This window comes from Salmo trutta, chromosome 25 (genome assembly GCF_901001165.1).
Source record: "Salmo trutta chromosome 25, fSalTru1.1, whole genome shotgun sequence".
Lineage (NCBI taxonomy): Eukaryota > Metazoa > Chordata > Actinopteri > Salmoniformes > Salmonidae > Salmo > Salmo trutta.
The window spans coordinates 41820236-41841746 of NC_042981.1; positions in this window are offsets into that span (position 1 = coordinate 41820236).

Below are 21511 nucleotides of genomic sequence, written 5' to 3' on the forward strand. Positions count from 1 at the left end.
ACTACTTTCGGCTGTAGCAGATGCACCTCCCCCGACTTCACTCCTCGACTTTCGTCTATAGTCGGTTGCTTGAAAGTCGGTTGCTTTAGCCTTACCACTCGAACGCGCCCTGGGCTTCAAATCATAGGCAAAATTGTCACAGGTGATGTGGGGACATCCCCCCCCCCCCCCCCCCCCCCCCCCCCCATATTTAGAACAGGTCGATTCGTCCGCCCCAAAAATACTTAAAATCCCCTGGAGGTCTGGGGCCCCCCAGATAGCATACGAACATGTCATAAGCATTGGCAAAATGTGTAGAATTGCAGGAAATTAGCTTTAACGGTTAACTTTTGGGCACAAAAAGCAGTCCTCTTTCTCAATTTTCAAACAGAAATGGGGTGTGGTTTGGTGGTTCATCAATGTGTCATTCTGGTCATGTGTGCCAAGACCAAAGTAGCTAGTTCATTAGCTAAGCTAGTCACCTGTAACTAACCAGTAACTCAGGGTTTCCCAAACTCTGACCTCGGGACCCCAAGGGTTGCACATTTTGGTATTTGCCCTAGCACTACACCACTGATTCAAATAAATACTAATCATCAAGCTTTGATAATTTGAATCAGCTGTGTAGTGTTAGGCCAAAAACCCAAACGGATTCGCTGCAGTAACTCAGTATGTAACAGTATGTGTTGTTATTTCACAGGATTTGTTTTTGGACGGAAGCTGTAGAGATTTGTAATAAATTGCACTTCCGTAGCCAAATATCTTTTTCATACAAATTTTTTTTACCATTAAATGACCTGGTATGATGGTGCATTGATCAGTTATACAGTTTAAAGCTGTTTTAGCTTTTTGGCCAAATTCGACCTTTAAAGTAACTCTCCAGTGTTTCCAGATTTCTACGAAATATGACCTATAATTAATTATACTATGAGTTAAATAGTTTTCCACTTATCCTTTCACTTATACTGTGTTTTCAAAATACCCCTCCATATACCCCTCAAAATATGCCTCAAGAGAGGGATAATAAGTCATGTCAAAATGTAAAAAAATATAATCTACTGCTCACTCCCTTTCTACAACTACACACAAAACCCCATAATGACAAAGTGAAAACATGTTTTTAGAAAATGCTGGTAATTTATTGAAATTAGCTAAATGAAATTCAGAAAAATACATAACCTCCATCTAAAGTTACCACCTTTTCATTAGAACTACACTCATGAACTACAGCTCCAACCAAGTGTATATGTCTCACTTTCTACACATTGCCGGTCCACAAAAACGCAAAAAGTACCGCCTGGCAACGTTCAGTAAAAACAACGCCGTAACTTCATATAAAGCACATCAAACGGCCTGTAACTAACAGGTTTTACCATCCTGTGAGTCCTCAACTCGAGCAGGCTAAGAAGGCTGCAAAAGTTGTAGTTCAATAAAGACTTCTCTAACTTTCGGTGATGTCATACTTCTTGAACGTGAAATATTTTGATAAAAGGCATCGGGTATGAGCAAATAAATAAACAAATATAATTTAAACAGTGCCTTCAGAAAGTATTCACACCCCTTGACTTTTCCCACATTTTGTTGTGTTACATCCTGAATTTAAATGGATCAAATTGAGATGCTTTGTCACTGGCCTACATACAACACCCCATAATGTCATAGTGGAATCATGTTTTTTGAAATTTTCCCAAATTAATTAAAAATGAAAAGCTGAAATGTTTTGAGACAAGTATTCAACCCCTTTGTTATGGCAAGCCTAAATACGTTCAGGAGTAAAAATGTGCTTAACAAGTCACATAAATGGCATGGACTCATTGTGTGCAATAACAGTGTTTAACATGATTTTTGAATGACTACCTCATCTCTGTACCCCACACATACAATTATCTGCAAGGTCCCTCTGCCGAGCAGTGAATTTAAACACAGATTGAACCACAACATTTAGGGAGGTTTTCCAATGCTTTGCAAAGAAGGGCACCTATTGATAGAGTGGTAAAAAATACAAAAAGCAGACACTGAATGTCCCTTTTAGCATGGTGAAGTTATTAATTACACTTTGGATTGTGTATCAATACACCCAGTCACTACAAACAGGCGTTCTTCCTAACTCAGTTGCCAGAGAGGAAGGAAACCGCTCATGGATTTCCCGATGAGGCCAATTGTGACTTTAAAACAGCTACAGAATTTAATGGCTGTGATAGCAGAAAACTGAGGATGGATCAACAATATTGTAGTTACTCCACAATACTAACCTAATTGACAGAGTGAAAAGAAGGAAGCCTGTACAGAATGAAAATATTCCAAAACGTGCATCCTCTTTGCAACAAGGCACTAAAGTAATACTGCAAAAAATGTGGCAAAGCAATTCACTTTTTTTCCTGATTACAAAGTGTTATGCTGGGGGAAAATCCAATAAAACACATTACTGAGTACCACTCTCTGTATTTTCAAGCATAGTGGTGGCTGCATTACAGTTCATTCAGAAAGTATTCAGACCCCTTGACTTTTTCCACATTTTGTTATGTTCCAGCCTTATTCTAAAATGGATTAAAAAAAGAATAATAATCCTCATCAATCTACACACAATACCCCATAATGACAATGCGAAAACATATACAGTTTAAGTCGGAAGTTTATATACACTTAGGTTGGAGTCATTAAAACTTGTTTTTCAACCACCCCACAAATTTCTTGTTAACAAACTATAGGTTTGGCAAGTCGGTTAGGAGATCTATTTTGTGAATGACACAAGTAATTTTTCAAACAATTGTACACAGACAGATTATTTCACTTGTAATTCACTGTATCACAATTCCAGTGGGTTAGAAGTTTACATACAATAAGTTGACTGTGCCTTTAAACAGCTTGGAAAATTCCAGAAAATGACGTTATGGCTTTAGAAGCTTCTGATAGGCTAATTTACATCATTTGAGTCAAGTGTAGGTGTACCTGTGGATGTATTTCAAGGCTTACCTTCAAACTCAGTGCCTCTTTGCTTGACATTGTGGGAAAATCAAAAGAAATCAGCCAAGATCTCAGAAAAAAATTGTAGACCTCCACAAGTCTGGTTCATCCTTGGGAGCTATTTCCAAACGCCTGAAGGTACCACGTTCATCTGTACAAACGATAGTGCGCAAGTATAAACACCATGGGACCACGCAGCTGTCATACCGCTCAGGAAGGAGACGCATTCTGCCTCCTAGAGATGAACGTACTTTGGTGTGAAAAGTGCAAATCAACCCCAGAACAACAGCAAAGGACCTTGTGAAGATGCTGGAGGAAACAGGTACAAAAGTATCTATATCCACAGTAAAACGAGTCCTATATCCACATAACCTGAAATGCCGTTCATCAATGAAGAAGCCACTGCTCCAAAACCGCCATAAAAAAGCCAGACTACGGTTTGCAACTGCACATGGGGACAAATATTGTACTTTTTCGAGAAATGTCCTCTGGTCTGATGAAACAAAAATAGAACTGTTTGGCCATAATGACCATTGTTATGTTTGGAGGAAAAAGGGGGAGGTTTGTAAGCTGAAGAACACCATCCCAACCGTGAAGAACGGGGGTGGCAGCATCATGTTGTGTGGGTGCTTTGCTGCAGGAGGGACTGGTGCACTTCACAAAATAGATGGCTTCATGAGGAAGGAAAATTATGTGGATATATTGAAGCAGCATCCCAAGACATCAGTCAGGAAGTTAAAGCTTGGTCGCAAATGGGTCTTCCAAATGGACAATGACCCCAAGCATACTTCCAAAGTTGTGGCAAAATGGCTTAAGGACAACAAAGGCAAGGTATTGGAGTGGCCATCACAAAGCCCTGACCTCAATCCTATAGAAAACTGAAAAAGCATGTGCGAGCAAGGAGGCCTACAAACCTGACTCAGTTACACCAGCTCTGTCAGGAGGAATGGGCCAAAATTCACCCAACTTATTGTTGGAAGCTTGTGGAAGGCTACCCGAAAAGTTTGACCCAAGTTAAACAATTTAAAGGCAATGCTACCAAATACTAATTGAGTATATGTAAACTTCTGACCCACTGGGAATGTGATGAAAGAAATAAAAGCTGAAATAAATCATTCTCTCTACTATTATTCTGACATTTCACATTCTTAAAATTAAGGTGTGATCCTAACTGACCTAAGACAGGGAATTTTTACTAGGATTAAATGTCAGGAATTGTGAAAAACTGAGTTTAAATGTATTTGGCTAAGGTGTATGTAAACTTCTGACTTCAACTGTATATATATATATATATATATATATATATATATATATATATATATTTGGTTGTTTTAGCAAATTTATTCTAAATAAAAAAATAAAAAACAATTTGCATCATTATTCAGACCCTTTGATATGAGACTCAGGTGCATCCTGTTTCCATTGAGCATCCTTGAGATTTTTCTACAACTTCATTGGAGCCCACATGTGGTAAATTCAACTGATTGGGCATGATTTGGAAAGACACCCACCTGCCTATATAAGGTCCCACAGTTGACAGTGCATGTCAGAGTAAAATCCAAGCCATGCGGTTCAAGGAATTGTCCGTAGAGCTCCGAGACAGGATTGTGTCGAAGGCACAGATCTAGGGAAGGCTAACAACACATTTCTGCAGCATTGAAGGTCCCCAAGAACACAGTGGACTCTTAAATGGATGAAGTTTGGAACCACCAAGACTTCCTAGAGCTGGTCGCCCGGCCAAACTGAGCAATCGGGGGAGAAGGGCCTTGGTCAGGGAGGTGAAGAACCCGATGTTTTTCAACGGCAGAGACTGGGAGACGACAGGATCGAGGGAAAGATGAAAGTAGCAAAGTACAGAGACATCCTAGATGAAAACCTCAGGAAATCAGACTGGGGCGAAGGTTGACCTTCCAACAAACCTAAGCACAAAGCCAAGACAACGCAGGAAGGGGGAAGTCTCTAAATGTCCTTGAGTAGGCCAGCCAGAGTCCGATCGAACATCTCTGGAGAGACCTGAAAATAGCTGTGCAGCGACGCTTCCAATCCAACCTGACATAGCTTGAGAGGGTCTGCAGAGAAGAATGGGAGAAACTCCCCAAAAACAGATGCACCAAGCTTAGCATCATACCCAAGAAGCCTCAAGGCTGTAATCGCTGACAAAGGTGCTTCAACAAAGTACTGAGTAAAGTGTCTGAATACTTATGTAAATGGGATTTTTCTGTTTTTATACTTTGTCATAATAGTGAATTGGTGTAGATTGATGAGGGAAAAAAACTATTTCATGCATTTTAGAATAAGGCTGTAACGTCACAAAATGTGAAAAAAGTAAAGGGTCTGAATATTTTCCGAATGCACTGTATGTTATGGGTATTCTTGTAATCGTTAAGGACTGGGGAGATTTTCAGGATAAAGAAAGAAAGAAACGGAATGTAGCTAAACACAGGCAAAATCCAAGAGATTAACCTGGTTCAGTCTGCTTTCCACCAGACACTGGAAGATTGATCAAGCTTTCAGCAGGATAATAACCTAAAACCCAAGGCCAAAACTACCCTGGAATTGCTTATTAAGAAGACAGTGAATGTTCCTTGATATAGTTATTGATAGAGTTATAGTTTTGACTTAAATCTGCTTGAAAATCTAAATTGGTTATCTAGCTAGCAATGATCAACAACCAATTTGACACAGCTTGAAGAATGTTTTAAAGAATAGTGGGCAAATATTGTACAATCCAGGTTTGCAAAGCTCTTAGAGACTTACCCAGAAAGACTCACAGCTGTAACCGCTGCCAGAGGTGATTCTACCATGTACTGACTCAAGAGTGTGAATACTTATGTAAATTAGATATTTCTGTATTTCATTTTCACAAAATTTGCCAAATATCTAAAAACATGTTTTCACTTTGTCAATATGGAGGTATTGTGTGTAGATGGGTGAGAATAAAAATCTATTCAATCCATTTTGATTTCAGTCTGTAACATCAAAATGTGGAATAATTCAAGTGGTATGAATAATTTCTGAAGGCACGGTATACACACTATATATACAAAAGTATGTGGACTCCCCTTCAAATTAGTCGATTCGGCTATTTCAGCCACACCCGTTGCTGACAGGTGTATAAAATATAAAATCGAGCACACAGACATACAATCTCCATATACTAACAATGGCAGTAGAATTGCCTTACTGAACAGCTCAGTGACTTTCAACGTGGCACCGTCATAGGATGCCACCTTTCCAACAAGTCAGTCCATCAAATTTCTGCCCTGCTAGAGCTGCCCCGGTCAACTTTAAGTGCTGTTATTGTGAAGTGGAAATGTCTAGGAGCAACAACAGCTCAGCTACAAAGTGGTAGGCCACACAAGCTCACAGAATGGGATTGCAGAGTGCTGAAGCACGTAACGAGTAAAAATCGTCTGTCCTTGGTTGCAACACTCACTACCAAGTTCCAAACTGCCTCTGGAAGCCATGTCAGCACAATAACTGTTCTTGGGGAGCTTCATGGATTGGGTTTCCATGGCCGAGCAGTTGCACAAAAGCCTAAGATCACCATGCGCAATGCCAAGCGTCGGCTGGAGTGGTGTAATGCTCTTCGCCATTGGACTCTGGAGCAGTGGAAATGCGTTCTCTGGAGTGATGAATCACGCTTCACCATCTGGGTTTGGTGGATGCCAGGAGAACGCTACCTGACCCAATGCATAGTGCCAACTGTAAAGTTTGGTGGAGGAGGAATAATGGTCTGGGGCTGTTTTTCATGGTTTGGGCTATGTTCCTTAGTTTCAGTGAAGGAAATCTTAAAGCTACAGCATACAATGACATTCTAGACGATTCTGTGCTTCCAACGTTGTGGCAACAGTTTGGGGAAGGCCCTTTTCTGTTTCAGCATGACAATGCCCCCCATGCACAAAGCGAGGTCCATACAGAAATGGTTTGTCGAGATCGGTGTGGAAGAACTTGACTGGCCTGCACAGAGCCCTGACCTCAAACCCATCGAACACCTTTGGGATGAATTGGAACGCCGACTGCGAGCCAAGCCTAATCGCCCAACATCAGTGCCCGACCTCACTATTGCTCTTGTGGCTGAATGGAACCAAATCCCCGCAGCAATGTTCCAACATCTAGTGGAAAGCCTTACCAGAAGAGTCAAGGCTGTTATAGCAGCAAAGGGGGACCAACTCTATATTAATACCCATGATTTTGGAATGTTCGACGAGCAGGTGTCCATATACTTTTGGTCATGTAGTGAATCTTAAATGACCGCTGTTTTATGAATTATATTATATAGGCTTGAAGCCCATTGAAAAATGGTACGGAACTTGCAACAGGAAGTAGGAAGTACTTTCATGGCGTATTACCAAAGACAGTACAGTATGAACATAGGCAGAAACTGCTTCTCTAATAGAAATCGATCCGTGCTACTCAGGATCCTTGGGATGTCTCTACCCCATTGAAGTGGACATTTAAAATGGTTGTGGTAAGAGTGAAGGTTGGGGTTGGGTAAGGTTTATAGTTATGGTTAAGGTAAGGTTAGGGTTTAGGGTAGGGACGTCCCAAGGATTCCGGATTGCACTGACCGATAGAAATCCCCGATCACACTTGTATGCGATGTCTTTATTTATATATATAAGAGTGCACCGTGTAGGCTATGTCTCACTGGCCTAATACTTTTGGAGCTCACTGTATATTGCACAGCTGAGAAAGTGTGGAGACAAACGGATTTGGTTCAGTCAGTCATCCTGATGAGGGTTTCCACTAGCTTCCACAGCCACAAGGTAAACATTGGTTTTTGGTCTAAATGTAATCTTAGGGCTAAGCATAAGGTTAGCAGTGTCGTTAAGGTTATGGTTAGGGTTCGGTTTTAAATCAAATTTTTACTTGAGAAATTGTAGAAATGGGTGGGGTTTAGCCATAATTATGACTTTGTGGCTATGGAAGCTAGTGAGGACCCCTGATGAGCCCTTCCCAGCTAGCTTGTGGCTAGAAACTTCAGTGAGAATTTGAAACTTGTCTGCAGAAGTTGTGACTTGGGATAGTGTTCAGAATCATTCCGTTTTTAGAGATAGATAGAGGGCTCTAGTACCCAAAAGACGTTTTAGCATGGGCGTGACAATTGAGGACTTTCACCATTTTGAAGTAGTCAACTGGGTGACTTCCTATGGGTTATGCTCAGTTTGTTTGCCAGCTCATAGAAGTAGTAAATTAATAACATTTACTACTTAAAAATGGAGATGGCCTCAATGGTGCTGTCCATGCTCTCACAGTCGCCTAATGGGACAGATACAATGATGCAATGTCTATCTTGACAATTCTATGGTACAGCCTCTAATCGGGTGAAATGCATAGAAAACGGTGGGTGAAAATATACATAATGGCCACTGGGTGGCGGCAAAATATAATTTATTGGAGACCGTTCTGATCAATGACTTGCCGACCGCTATGTATAATGTCACTGCAATTAAGCATATTTTTATTGTATTGGGGACAGTTTCGGTAGGTAGCCTAGTGGTTAGAGCTTTGGGCCAGTAACCGAAAGGTTGTTAGATTGAATCCCCGAGCTGACAAGGTAAACATCTATCTTTCTGCCCCTGTACAAGGCAGTCAACCCACTGTTCCTAGGCCGTCATTGTAAATAAGAATTTGTTCTTAACTGACTTCCCTAGTAAAAATAACATCAGTACATACTTTACAGGGGCAATCAGCATTTGCTACACTGATTTTTGGACTTATAAATGAATGTACCCATTGATTCTTGAAGAATAGAACTTAGAAATGACCCGTGAACTTAGCTCAACTGTCGTACGCTATCAGGACCCAAAATAGAAGCTTGTTTTACTCCAGTGTTTGTAAACAAACACTATATAGCCTCGAAACATGGTTAATAATCGTAGTGTTTATATCATGGATGATCAATCCTTGCATCTGTAGCTCTGTCTATGAATTTGAGAGTGATTACATTTCTCCAGCCCCATCCCTCAGCTTTTACCGAACCAGGGGTGTGGAGGCACCTTTGTTATTGTTTCTACTGCTGATTGCTGCTTCCCCACCCAGACATTTTTTTTAATATATTTTTTCATTTTAAATTGTTATCTTTAGCTCACATACTCTAATTTAAAAGTATGCATTCATGTGTCTGTAATAGTATTAACGTGTCAAAAACAAATGTAGACATTAATAAATGCATTTCTGTAACTTCAAAAATATGATTTACCATGGAGCGGTACCAAGATGGCTGCGCTGTGGCTTCAATAGAGCTCCCCCTGTCAGTCATCCAGGGTTTATACACAATACAGGTACAGTACTGATGCCCTGTAGCTGGCTCAGAAGAACTGCGAGTGATGGAGATGAAACAGCCTTAGCCATGTATTCTCTATGGCCATGCAGCAGTCAGGCCAACATTTTCCACTTTATGAAATCATGAGTATCACAAATTGAGACATGAATTAGGAGTTCAGATAATGTGGTTTGAGTGCAGTACAATTTTACCTTTGAGTCATTTAGCAGACACTCTTATCCAGAGCAATACACAGGAGCAATTAGGGTTAAGTGCCTTGCTCAAGGGCACATCGGCAGATTTTTCACCTTGTCAGCTCTGGGATTTGAACCAGCAACCTTTTTGATACCTGCCGCCCTAGTATGTATAAAAGTACAGGGATGTTGGGGCCTGTAGGCTACTGAATATGTCTCTTTTCACTTCTGAATTGTTCACCACGGATTGAGCTATCATATGACGTTATTACAAACCATACAGTCAACACACACACACACACACACAAGCTTTGAGAAATAGCCCTGGAAACAAATATTGACCACATACTGTATGTGTGAATATGTGCCTATGATTTATTTGAACTTGTCTGTGTATTGCCTTCTTTCATTCTATACAGGAAAGCAGTTTCTTGGGATTCCCCTAGGTGTCTTACAATGACAATGGCACATCTGACTGTGTGGATTATGGTGAGCAAGGAAGCAAGAGGATGTTGGTTCCAATGCAAGTGTGCTGCCTGTCAGCACTCTCATTGGCTAACGTGAGCCTAAACCATGTAGCTACATAGTGCATCTGCATTAAAGGCACCAACGCTTTCGCCTTATTCCGTTTGATGACGTTCTTGATGACACATTTTCACCATAGGCTCATGATATCAGCCATGAATAATTACTAATCTACAGTGGGCAATGAGAGACTAGTCTGCAACGTTCTCCAGTCTCACTGATGGATTGAGGTTACTTGTGAGGGGGTGGGGGCTTATTGGGAAAGGGTGAGAGTGGGTGGGGGTTGGTGACACGTGTCGAGGAGTCTACGGTTGGTGCGTGAAACATGTAGCCCGAGGGGGCCTTCGATGACCCTTATCTGCGCTTCTCTGGGGACCCCTTGGCCCCTTGTGGGATGCAAATGAAAGGCAATGAAAGAGAGAGGGAACGGGGCCCAATGAGAAGATGAAGGAAAATAAAGGAAATGGGACCCTAGGGAGTGATGGGGGAAGATGGGAGAATCGAAGTGGGGAAGGTCTGCACTCATATCTTAAGAGCACATAATAAAGAATAACGCAGTATGCATAAGAATAACCTAGGTTGTGGTAAAAGCTGTTACGTTCACTTCTTCCTCTGTCAAATTATTAATACTGCTCCTACTGAGCCTACCAGGGTGCCTTTGTGCCCCTCTCTTTGCACTGTCCTTTCATTTTTCTCTCAAACTATTTTAGCTATACATGCACCACTTTTTCTCATATTCTTGTAGGTTATGGAATTTTATTTGGTTGAATATTTCCTCTTAGGGGTTGTCCTCTTAAAGGGGCTTTCCTTTCTTACCATCTCTATGATGGCGATAGTTTATTGTGTGTGTTTGTGTGTGTTCTCAAATCATTAAGTAAACAAAAGTGCTTCATCATGGTTGCTATTTATTTGTTAAATTGTGACATGGTATTTAGTATTTTATTAGGATCCCCATTCGCTACAGCCAAAGCTGCAGTTACTCTTACTTGGGTCCACACAAAACACAAAACATGAAATAATACATATTAATTGACAATTACAGCTGAAGGACAGAACTACATAAAATCGAAAAATACATAACATTAACAGACAGGTACAGAACTACAAACATTTTAATGACATAAGACACAAAAGAAAATCCAAGTTATCCACATAGCCAACCCATGCTACAAAGAACCATATAGGCCTATCTCTGTTTTGAAACCATATACAGTATCTCCGTTTATCTATAGCCTAGTCTTGATATTAAATACAGACTATACGTTTCTAGACAATACATGTCCTTGTTAGTTGAGAACTCTGGACATTACAGAGAAATTATAATTCAATCCAAAATCTGGAAATGAAAAAACTCACATGTTTACGTATATGGTTCTTTGGTTGAAGGGTCAATCTTTCTAAAATCAATTGTAGGCTATCAGGGACCATCTTAAAAAAAAACACATTTTCTGATTGACCTCTATTGAATAAGCTCAACTTTTTTGTTATTGCAAATAAACATTGTAAAATAAGTGGTTGTTATGAAATGTTTAAATAACTCATAAGTCAAGGTGCATTCTTATTTTTACTTTTTAAAACAAGGTCAGGTGAGAAGATTTTATCGCTGTTTAGTCAGATAGTCCTTTTTAACGCGAGTTATTTTTGCACTCGGCAAAGACACGTGTCCCTGATTATCATAAAGGCATCCATCTACTTCTTCCATTAGTAACGCTTCGTCATGTCTAACCCCGAACCTTATTTATATCACTAAATTATACTTTTTTCTTCGTGTAAGAATAGACCTTGGCTTGATAACATTTTGGTGTTGTAGATTCAGTAATCTACACATTTTTTTCTTCAAAAGTTAAAAAAAAAACGAAGATATATGACATAGTATTTGATTAGAACTGAAAATAGGATGTTACATCTCCAATATATTCTCAAAGCTATATTTCATTATTACAATTAAATTCATTCTTAATTACTTAGGGCAATTTTTGTGATTTTAAACGTCACACTTCACTTATATTCTGCTTTATCGCAAATTCGACAAGGCCTATCTTAATTTTCATCACGATTCTTCTGGGCTAAGCAACTTCATCAAAACCAATGGCCTATCAAGGTTATTTTTTCAGCCAATTTTGTTTTGATTTTGAAGACACTATTAGACGTATTAAGCTGGATGTAATATTTATGATATATAGGCTATTGAAGATTGTAACAAAAACGATATTCTATTTGTGCCCTAGGCTACTTGTATTGTTGCATTTAGGCAAATGATGGCCCTCTGTCCCATGAGACCTTATCTTCAAATATCATCCTTATCCTTTAGTTTTGCATTGGTGAGGGAAATCCCTAATAGCACGATATGCTGATGTTCAGTTGACCCAGTGTGCTGTGTCAATAGGCCTTTATCTGATCATCTAAAGCTGTGTTTAGACAGGCAGCCCACTTCTGATCTTATTTTCACTAATTGGTCTTTTTTTCTGAAAACATTTGACGTGAATTGTCAAAAGAACAATTAGTGGAAAACATTTCCAAATTTTTGTTGTTGTACTATAGTTTTTGGACACATGGGGTTTACTGTTTTCTACACATTTCACGAATCAAGTCATGAGAATACATGTTCAAATGATCCGATCCTAATCATTTTTGTTATATAGATTTTACGGACCAATATATATACATATGAAAACAATATCTAAAGAAATCCACACACACAGCTCTAGAGTATATGCAGTATAAGCAAATCCAATGCAAGTCAACGGAGACTGGGGAGGGAGTAATTTCATGTTTTCTCTCTTTCTCAGATCTTAAACATGTTCCGATCTTACATTTTTGGTATATATATTGCCTGGTTCAATATATACAGTGCCTTCGGTAAATATTCTGATCCCTTGACTTTTTCCACATTTTGTTATGTTACAGCCTTATTCTAAAATTGATTACATCGTTTTTTCCCCCTTCATCAATCTACACACAGTACTCTATAATGACAAAGCAAAAACAGTTTTTTAGAAATAAAAAATAAATTACAAAAACTGAAATATCCCATTTGCATAAGTATTCAGACCCTTTACTCAGTACTTTGTTGAAGCACCTTTGGCAGTGATTACAGCCTTGAGTCTTCTTGGGTATGACGCTACAAGCTTGGAACACCTGTATTTGGGGAGATTCTCCCATTCTTCTCTGCAGATCCTCTCAAGCTCTGTCAGGTTGGATGGGGAGCCTTGTTGCACGGCTATTTTCAGGTCCCTCCACAGATGTTCGATCGAGTTCGGGCTCTGGCTGGGCCACTCAAGGACATTCAGAGACTTGTCCTGAAGCCCCTCCTCCGTTGTCTTGGCTGTGTGCTTAGGGTTGTTGTCCTGTCTTGAGGTCTTGAGCGATCTGGAGCAGGTTTTCATCAAAGATCTCTCTGTACATTGCTCTGTTCATCTTTGTCTCGATCCTGACTAGTCTCCCAGTCCCTGCTGCTGAAAAACGTCCCCACAGCATAATGCTGCCACCACCATGATTCACCATAGGGATGGTGCCAGGTTTCCTCCAGATGTGACGCTTGGCATTCAGGCCAAAGAGTTCAGTTTTGGCTTCTCATGAAAAGCATGGTCTTAGAGTCTTTAGGTGCCTTTTGGCAAACTCCAAGCGGGCTGTGCCTTTTACTGAGGAGTGGCTTCCGTCTGGCCACTCTACCATAAAGGCCTGATTGGTGTAGTGCTGCAGAGATGGTTGTCCTCTTGGAAGGTTCTCCCATCTCCACAGAGGAACTCTAGAGCTGTGTCAGAATGGCCATCGGGTTCTTGGTCACCTCCCTGACCAAGGCCCTTCTCCCCCGATTGCTCAGTTTGACCGGGTGGCCAGCTCTAGGAAGAGTCTTGGTGGTTCCAAACTTTTTCCATTTAAGAATGATGGAGGCCACTGTGTTCTTGGGTACCTTCAATGCTGCAGACATTTTTTGGTACCCTTCCCCAGATCTGTGCCTCGACACAATCCTGTCTCGGAGCTCTACGGACAATTCCTTCAACCTCATGGCTTGAATTTTGCTCTTACATGCACCATCAACTGTGGGACCTTATATAGACAGGTGTGTGCCTTTCCAAATGATGTTCAATCAATTGACTTGACCACAGGTGGACTCCAATCAAGTTGTAGAAACGTCTCAAGAATGATCACTGGAAACAGGATGGACCTGAGCTAAATTTCGAGTCTGAATTTCTGTTTAAAAATTTTCATAAATGTGCAAAAAATTCTAAAAACCTGTTTTCGCTTTTTCATTATGGGGTATTGTGTGTAGATTGATGAGTTAAAAAAAACGATTTAATTAATTTTAGAATGAGACTGTAACGTAGAAAAATGTGGAAAAAGTCAAGGGGTCTGAATACTTTCCACTTCAGAAAGTATTAAATTTTTGCTAATTTCTTACAAATAAAAAACTGAAATGTCATATTTACGTAAGTATTCAGACCCTTTGTCTTTGTTGAAGCACCTTTGGCAATGACTAAAGCCTCGAGTCCTCTTGGGTATGACGCTACAAGCTTTTTGGGGAGTTTCTCCCATTCTTTTCTGCAGATCCTCTCATGGGGAGTGGATGGGGAGTGTCACATTTTAGAATAAGGCTGTAATGCATTTTCATTTTTTTTTAAGTCAAAGGGTCTGAATACTGTGTGTACAACCCTGTGTGTACAACACATTAGGAACACCTTCTTAATATTGAGCTGCACCCCCTTTTGCCCTCAGAACAGCCTCAATTCGTTGGGGCAATTCGTTGGGGCATGGGGTTGTTCTCACTGCCATGGGGCATGGGGTTGACTTACAAGGTGTGAAAGCATTCCACAGGGATGCTGGCCCATGCTGACTCCAACGCTTCCCACAGTTGTGTCAAGTTGACTGGATGTCCTTTGGGCAGTGGACCATTATTAATACACACAGGGAACTGTTAAGCGTGAAAATCCCAGCAGCGTTACAGTCCTTGACACACTCGAACCGATGCGCCTAGCACCTACTACTATACCCCATTCAAAGGTACTTAAAATCTTTTGTCTTGCCCATTCACCCTCTGAATGGCACACATACACAATCCATGTCTCAGTTGTCTCAAGGCTTAAAAATCCTTCTTTAACCTGTCTTCCCCGTTATCTACACTGATTGAAGTGGATTTTTTTTTTACACACAATACCCCATAATGACAAAGTGCAAAGATGTTTTAGAAATGTTAGCAATTTTATTGAAAATGAAATACATAAATATCTAATTTACATAAATATTCACACACCTTAGTCAATACATGTTAGATTCACCTTTGGCAGCGATTACAGCTGTGAGTCTTTCTGGGTAAGTCTCTAAGAGCTTTGCACACCTGGATTGTACAATACTTGCAAATTAGAATTATTTTAATTATTCAAGCTCTGTCAAGTTGGTTGGTGATCATTGCTAGACAGCCATTTTCAAGTCTTGCCATAGATTTTCTAGCCGATTAAGTCAAAACTGTAACTAGGCCATACAGGAACATTCAATGTCCTCTTGGTAAGCAACTCCAGTAATATTTGGCCTTGTGTTTTAGGTTATTGTCCTGCTGAAAGGTGATTTTGTCTCCCATTGAACCAGATTTTCCTCTAGACTTTTGCCTGTGATTAGCTCCCTTCCATTGATTTTTATCCTAAAAAAACTCCTGAGTCCTTGCCAATGACAGGCCTACCATGCTTGAAAATATGAAATAATATGAAAAATGCAAATAGTCCGGGTAGCTTTGATTTGATTAAATATTCAGCAGTCTTATGGCTCAAGGGAAGAAGCTGTTAAGGAGCCTTTTGGACCTAGACTTGGCCCTCCAGTATCGCTTGCAGTGTGGTAGCAAAGAGAATAGTCTATGACTAGGGTTGCCGGAGTCTTTGACAATTTTTAGGGCCTTCCTCTGACACCGCCTGGTATAGAGGTCCTGGATGGCAGGAAGCTTGGCCCCAGTGATGTACTGGGCCGTACGCACTACCATCTGTAGCGCCTTGTAGTCAGATGCCGAGCAGTTGCCATACTAGACGGTGATGCAAGCAGTCAGGATGCTCTCGATGGTGCAGCTGTAGAACTTTATGAGGATCTGAGGACCCATGCCAAATCTTTTTAGTCTCCTGAGGGGGAATAGGCATTATCGTGCCCTCTTCACAGCTGTCTGGGTGTGTTTGGACCATGATAGTTTGTTGGTGATGTGGAAACCAAGGAACTTGAAGCTCTCAACTCGCGCCACTACAGCCCTGTCGATGTGAATGGGGGTGTGCTCGGCCCTCCTTTTCCAGTAGTCCATGATCAGCTCCTTTGTCTTGATCACAATAAGGGAGATGTAGTTGTCCTGGCACCACACTGCAAGGTCTCTGATCTCTCTATAGGCTATCTCATCATTGTCGTTGATCAGGCCAACCACTGTTGTGTCAACTGCAAACTTAATGTTGGTGTTGGAGTGGTGTTTGGTCATGCAGTCATGGGTGAACAGGGACTACAGGAGGGGCCTAAGCACGCTCCCCTGAGGGGCCCCGGTGTTGAGGATCAGCGTGGCAGATGTGTTGTTGCCTACCCTTACCACCTGGGGTGGCCAGTCAGGAAGTCCAGGGTCTTGTTGCAGAGGGATGTGTTTAGTCCCAGGGTCCTTAGCTAGTGATGATCTTTGAGGGCACTATGGTGTTGAACGCTGAGCTGTAGTAAATGAACAGCATTCTCACGCAGGTCCAGGTGGAAAAGGGCAGTGTGGAGTGCAATTGAGATTGCGGCATCTGTGGATCTGTTGGGGAGCTATGCGAATTGGATTGGGATGCAGGATGCATGTTTTGGAATATTTTTATTCTGTAAGGGCTTCCTTCTTTTTACTCTGTTATTTATGTTAGTATTGTAGAGTAACTACAATGTTGTTGATCCATCCTCAGTTTTCTACTATCACAGCCATTAAACTCTGTATCTGTTTTAAAGTCACCATTGGCCTCATTGTGAAATCCCTGAGTGGTTTCCTTCCTCTCAGGCAACTGAGTTAGGAAGGAAGCTTGTATCTTTGTAGTGACTGGGTGTATTGATACACCATCCAAAGTGCTTCACCATGCTCAAAGGGATATTCAATGTCTGTTTTTTATTTATTTGTATTTTTTACCCATTACCAGTAGGTGCCCTTATTTGCAAGGCATTGGAAAACTTCTCTGATCTTTGTGGTTGAATCTGTGTTTGAAATTCACTGCTCGACTGAGGGATTTTACAGATGTGTGGGGTACAGAGTTGAGGTAGTTATTCAAAAATAATGTTAAACACTGTTATTGAGTCCCTGCAACGTATTATGTGACTTGTTAAGCACATTTTTACTCCTGAATTTATAGAGAGAAACAGTAATGGCATATTTCTGTAGGCACTAACTCCGCCATGGTTCGTTGGACAAAGCATATGAGGAAAATGAATGCCGTTTTTGTAGGGTTTTTGGATAAACGCTAAAAATAAAGTCTGCGTTAAACACAATCTTAGGAGATCTTATACGTTTTGTTCTATGAGATAATCATCAGTTAACATCACTTTTTGTGAATTTTGAAGAATTATGTAATAATAAAAAACACATAAATCACATAAAGGCTTCCTAATTCATAAATGTCATTTAACTGATTGCTATTATCGCTTAAAACCAAAAGTATAACATCTCCTAAACCTGTGTTAAAATCAGACCTTATTTCCAGCGTTTATTCCAAAACCATATTCTTTCCACGTTCATTTTTCCCATAGGGAAGGCTGAACGAATCAGAGGTTATTTCTGGGTTTTAAGACTACAAGCTGGCAAGCTCTGTTTAGGCTTGCCATAACAAAGAGATTGAATAATTATTGACTCAAGACATTTCAGCTTTTCATTTTTAATTATTCTGTAAAGATTTCGTTAAACATAATTCCACTTTGACATTATGGGTTGTTGTGTGTTGGCCAGTGACACAAAATCTCAATTTAAGAAACATTTTGAAAAAGTAAAAGGGTGTGAATACTTATATAGAAATCTACACTCTCACACACACATGCTGTATATGCAATATAAGCAAATTCAATGGAGACTGGAGAGAGTCATTTTACAGTGTTTTCTCTCTTTCTCAGATCTTAAACATGTTCAAATCTTAATAATTGTCTGGACCAATATATATAAAAACAATATCTAAAGAAATTCACATACACTCGCTCACACACTCCTAGAGTACCGGTATATTAGAGAAAGAGGGAGAATGCTGAAGCAGACCATTGACTTGCTTTGGATTTTTTTGGATGTTGTATGATATACTCTAGGAGTGTGTGTGTGTGTGTGTGTGTGTGTGTGTGTGTGTGTGTGTGTGTGTGTGTGTGTGTGTGTGTGTGTGTGTGTGTGTGTGTGTGTGTGTGTGTGTGTGTGTGTGTGTGTGTGTGTGTGTGTGTGAGTGTGTGTGTGAGTGTTTGTGGAATACTTTAAGTATTGTTTTTATGTTGGTCCAGACAATTATCCAGACTGTATCACATTGGGCCGTGATTGGGAGTCCAATAGGGCGGCGCACAGTTGGCCGTCATTGTAAATAAGAATTTGTTCTGAACTGACTTGCCTAGTTAAATAAAGGTTACATTTTTTTTTTAAGTCAAAAATAAAAAGATTTTAACGTTTAAGATCTGAAAAAGAGAGAAAACACTGTAAAATGACACACTCCCCAGTTTCCTTTGAATTTGCTTATACTGCATATACTCCAAGTGTGTATGTGTGTGTGCGTGTGTGTGGGTGTGTGTGTGCGTGCGTGTGAAAGAGACTGTGTGTGGATTTCTTTAGATATTGTTTTTATATAAATTGGTCAGGACAATCTTAAATACCAATTTTTTTCCTGATTTAATCATTTGAACATGTATGCTTATTGAAATTGCTTACCATTTTAAATAAAGCACACATTTATAATGGAATTGTATGCTATCATGTATTTAGATTTAATCTAATCTCATGCATGCAGATGAAGGTTCGATTATATTTTCTGTCTGTCTGGCGTCTCACAAATATCGACCTTCTACGTGGCTTTTTGATCACAGGTAGGCCTAAATGTAAAAACATATTGTAATTCGTAGGTTACTGATGATATTAAAGGTCACAAAATATGTGTACATGAAAATGTTTTGTAGCCTACCATTTGATATCTGATTTTGCTTGTTTTGGCATCGCTTATGTGAATGGCTTCGCCTGCAACATTTTCATATCAGGTCACCCCTCAATCTCTGTCTTTTTGCATGTCAGTTATATTTTGAAATGTATTTATGCATTGAATTGGGAAATAATAAATAAGACCTTTCCTCTCACAGCCTTTTTGGTGTCTTTCATGCGCTCTCATCCAGCCTTTTGCTTTCTTGGAACCATGTCCAATTTGGCATTTGAAAAATGTACAAAATGTAACAAACACTAGTGTTTCTCTCGATGTTGCTGCTTTATTAAGGATACTTACAAAAATAGAGGTTATAATTTCAGTATTTCATAATCCAAAATGCAAGGGCATATCTCTTGAGTGGGATTTAACTTGCAAGGATATGGGCAGATGCCTGCATAGGCTTTAGCTGGAGATAAGTTTCTATCAGCCAAACATAAATAGATTCACCAACCAGTTCTCCTTTAAATCAATTTCGGTACTGCACTGGTTTACTAAATTCTTTCAACTATAAGTGTCCCAACAACTAGGGCCACAGTTGTCTAGGCTACCCTGCTGTCATTCAGAATCCGGTGAGAATTCGTTCTAGTTGGAACACTGAAGCTATAAGGCATAATTTGGGTGTACCTATCTTTCTCTCTCTCTCTCTATCTCTCTCTCAGATGGGACACATGTACCTTGGAGGCATGTGCACACATGCATAAACACTGCCATTTGATTTCCACTTCTCGCCACATGGTCCGCGGCTACCCTGGCATGATCCCTCTGTCCACTTGGCCATGGCGGTGGTCTACGTACGCATCTATCTATCTATCTCTCTATCTCTCTCTCTCTGTCTCTCTCTCTCGCTCTCTCTCTCTCTCTCTGCCTATCTCTTTATCTTTGGTTCAGGTGAGTAAGTGTGTGACGTCCATGGCTTCTCTCTTGGCATTCACCGCGTGCCTTAATTGTATTGAAATTAAATCAAGGTCCACTGTGAACACAAAGAGCTCAAACCCAAGTTCCAACCTTCTCCTCTTTCTCCTTTTCGTCCTGTCTTCCTAGGCTACGTCCCTGTCGCTTACTATCCCTTTCTCTCAGCTGGTCTTTTTGCTTTACATTCGCTCTTCTTTTCGCCCCTCTTCTCTTCTCAGTCCTGCGTAGAGTCTTGTCTCCATGTAGATGCCTGCATGTAGAGTCTTGCACCCCCTGTAGAGTCTTCCACCCCCTGTAGTCTTGCACCCCCTGTACGTGCCCGACTGTGCTTGACCTAGAGCTTCTAGTCCGTCCTCTCTGTTTTAGTCCATCAACTCTCATCCCGCGCTCCTCTCTTCCTCACCTGTCCTTCTCTTCCTCTTGGCTCTGGTGCTGTTATGCGACGTCCTTTTTGCAAGTCGGAAGCGCCTCACAAGATAATCCCACGCACACATACATACATGCAGCCCCTTGGAACACGGAGGAAACATGGACTCGCTACTATACACACACACACACACACACACACACACACATGCAGAGATACAACGTCTATATGTATGCCTATGCTGCTGCCTGCAACATATGTGGTGAGTGTGATGGTGGGTGTATGCATATGTGTGTGTATGTGAAGAAGCAATTCCTACAACACCCGTACAGAAAGAAACATCCAGTCACAGTCAAAGAAACATTCATATGGAATTACAAATACTATTTTAGCATGCTACTGCTACAGTAAATCATGCACCAGAGAGAGAGAGAAATGTACCTTTTTTGTATCATACAGCTAGAGAGCAGCCCTGGTACCTGCTTGCTAGTTCATTCCTGCAGTCAGACCTTGCTCGTAGTAGCAAAACAAAGGATGACAACACACACTGTATATGAAATGGCTAGACAGAGATGCTAAGCTATAAGCTATATCCATTATCCTTAGCGATAGGATTGTAGCCTGTGGTTCATGTAAAGGTGTTCGTAAGCTGTTAGACCCACACCAAGCATTTCTCTATCACAGTTAGTTACAGCTGTGTGGCTCTCTCTCTCTCCATCCTATTCCCTCCCTCCATCTCGTCTCTCTCTCTCTCCCTCACTCTCTCGCTCTCTTTCTATCTCTCTCTCCTTGCGCAAGCATGTATAGCTCTTAAAGACATTTACAGAAAGAAAAACGCAAAAGTGAAATACCAAGATACTTTAAAGCACCATACTCAATGAAATGACCACATACACGCAAATAAATAAATAAATGAGTAAATACATGTGATATCAAACCAAAATGAGAATGGTGCGAATACGCCAAGACTCTCATACGTCCATATCTGCAGAGGCACTTAGTGATAATATACAATTCCTTTTTCTTTAAATCTTGACCAGTGTGCTCGATTCCCTTGAGTTTAGATTGAATATCAGACACAAGAAGAACACTGTCGCTTCAGATAATATCCTAATGGAGAAAAAAATTGTCAGCGAGCTGAGTATTTCCTCCATATCCTTGGGTCCTTCGATTG